The sequence below is a fragment of the Sciurus carolinensis genome, unplaced genomic scaffold, assembly GCF_902686445.1.
Source record: "Sciurus carolinensis unplaced genomic scaffold, mSciCar1.2, whole genome shotgun sequence".
In the NCBI taxonomy this organism is placed as follows: Eukaryota; Metazoa; Chordata; class Mammalia; order Rodentia; family Sciuridae; genus Sciurus; species Sciurus carolinensis.
Genome location: NW_025920133.1, coordinates 1,055,495 through 1,058,264, shown reverse-complemented (window position 1 = coordinate 1,058,264; position 2,770 = coordinate 1,055,495). Strand labels below are relative to the sequence as shown.

Here is a 2,770-nt window from a genome sequence, read left to right as displayed (position 1 = left end):
CCACCTTTTTGCCTCAGCCTCCTAAATTGTGTTGCTGAGATTTAAAACATGTGAGTTTTAAAATTTATTTTGTGTATAATTTACAACATATATGTGGTTTTGAGATGTATATTCATACATACATATACATACATGTAATCTTCTGAAATAATTCCTTCTGGAAGAATCTCTTTTCTGGTAGCAGAGCCTGAGCCAGTAGTTCCACTGGGAAATGTTTCCACCCACTACTCTAACCCTGACCACATGTCTTTTAAAAAATCTTTGTGAGGTTCCCCTCCGAACTTGCTGACTGCGCGGCAGGGAGGAGCCAAGCCGGGAGGCGGGCGGGAGGTCACAGCGCGCGGGGATCTCCCGCGTCCCCTCCGCTTCGCAGGGAGCTCACGCCCTCGCCTAGCCGAGCTCCCACCCCCCCCTTTTTTCCAAAGGCGCTGGGCGCGCCACCCTCCGCCCGAGCCCAGCACTGCACAACCCCCTCCGACTTTCAATGTACCACACTCCCCGGCCAGAGCCTCCTTGGCTTCTTTTTTTCCCTAACCCCCCTTTCTCCCCGCCAGCTGCCTCCATTTCCTTAACGAAGGTTTTTTTTCTCTCTGCCTCCCCCACACCATAGCGGCGCGCGAGCGGGTCGGGCGGGCGGCCGAGTTTTTCAAGAGATAACTTCATCAAGATGTCCAGTGATAGGCAAAGGTTCTATGATGAGAGCCCCAGCACCAGCAGTGGCAGTTCAGATGCGGACCAGAGAGTCCAGGCGGTTCCAGACCCTGAAGAACAAGAAAGAAAACCTTCTGCCACCCAGCAGAAGAAGAACATCAAACTCTCTAGCAAAACCACTGCTAAGTTATCCACTAGTGCTAAAAGAATTCAGAAGGAGCTAGCTGAAATAACCCTTGATCCTCCTCCTAACTGCAGTGCTGGGCCTAAAGGAGATAACATTTATGAGTGGAGATCAACCATACTTGGCCCACCAGGTTCTGTATATGAAGGTGGTGTATTTTTTCTGGATATCACATTTTCATCAGATTATCCATTTAAGCCACCAAAGGTTACTTTCCGCACGAGAATCTATCACTGCAACATCAACAGTCAGGGACATCTGTCTGGACATCCTTAAAGACAACTGGAGTCCTGCTTTGACTATTTCAAAGGTTTTGCTGTCTATTTGTTCCCTTTTGACAGACTGCAACCCTGCGGATCCTCTGGTTGGAAGCACAGCCACTCAGTATTTGACCAACAGAGCACAACACGACAGGATAGCCAGTCAGTGGACCAAGAGATATGCAACATAATTCACGTAATTTGTATGCAGTGTGAAGGAGCAGAAGGCATCTTCTCACTGTGCTGCAAATCTTTATAGCCTTTACAGTATGGACTTCTGTGTATGTTATACTGATTCTACTCTCTGCTTTTATCCTTTGGACACTGGGAGACTCCCCAAAAAGGTAAATGCTACCAAGAGTAGAACTTTGTAGCTGTAGATTAGTTATGTTTAAAACGCCTACTTGCAAGTCTTGCTTCTTTGGGATATCAAAAAGTATTTTGTGATGTACTAAGGACTCTGGTCCTGAAGTCTACCAAATATTATAGTGCATTTTAGCCTAATTCATTATCTGTATGAAGTTATAAAAGTAACTGTAGATGACTAGGAATTATGTCATTTGTATTAAACCCAGATCTATTTCTGAGCATATGGTTCATGCTGTTGTGAAAATGTTTTACCTTTTACCTTTGTCAGTTTGTAATGAGAGGATTTCCTTTTACCCTTTGTAGCTCAGAGAGCGCTGATGTATCATCTCAAATACAATAAACATGCTCCTGAAGCCCCCCCCCCCAAAAAAAAGAAAGAAATCTTTGTGAAATGTGGACTTTTCTATTCATGCAGGATTGGTCACTGAGAAGCCCAAGGACTTTTTTGTCTAGTGTGTAGTTTGATGGGGTGTTCAAACTTGATGGTCACCAGTGGAATTGAGAGTGTCCTCAAAGATTTGTGCTTTCTTTTCTCAGGTCTGTATTGGGAACAGAGACTGGTAAAGTATATTTACTCTCTTTACAAAGAATGAGACTGCTGACTGTACACTTGGTGAAAGAAAAAAATATCACAGCACTTGAAGGTACAACAGGACTTTGAAGGAGTTATTTCAAGGAAACCTGAAGATACATTTAGAAAGTTGTGTGTGTGTGTGTGTGTGTGTGTGTGTGTATGTGTGTGTGCATCTGAATCTGAGAGACAGAAGCAAACCAACATTTCAGTATATCCAAATATTAAGACATGAGACTTAAGTAATGTGACTGAATTATGTGTTTTGCAAAATCAGATTAACATGGCCACAAAAGTCTTCCATGGTGAAGATGAGCTACTTGAAACTTATTTATTTGGCTTTGTTGATTTCAGGGGAAATAAGGAGAGTGAAGATCAGCCTTCATGTGAGGGCACAGTCATAGACTATGCATGAAAAGGCAGAATATTTGGTATTCTGGGTAAACATTTGGTGGCAGAGCAGTCTATCTTTCTTCCCAGAACCTTTCTCCTTTGAATCACTTTCTGCCCATCTAGCCAACCTGTCATCCCTGATGAGCATGCAGCTCTTGAGCCTACATTCTTCTAAGTTGTCTTTGCCTGTCCAGATCTGTCATGGAGTCCTCACTGATTTTTCTCATAAGTCTGTTAGTTCTGGTCCCAGATCCTCCCTCTTCATTCTGCCCTATCATCTGCATTCCATTGTCACCTCTAGTCACTTTCATCTTTGGGAACCTTTTGTTTTGGATGATACTG

General features: G+C 43.7%; 1 pseudogene; it reads left to right on the top strand.

Annotated features, from left to right (window-relative positions):
- Positions 1 to 667: 667 nt before the first annotated feature.
- LOC124974146 (ubiquitin-conjugating enzyme E2 E3-like) lies at positions 668 to 1,286 on the top strand (annotated as a pseudogene).
- Positions 1,287 to 2,770: the final 1,484 nt, after the last annotated feature.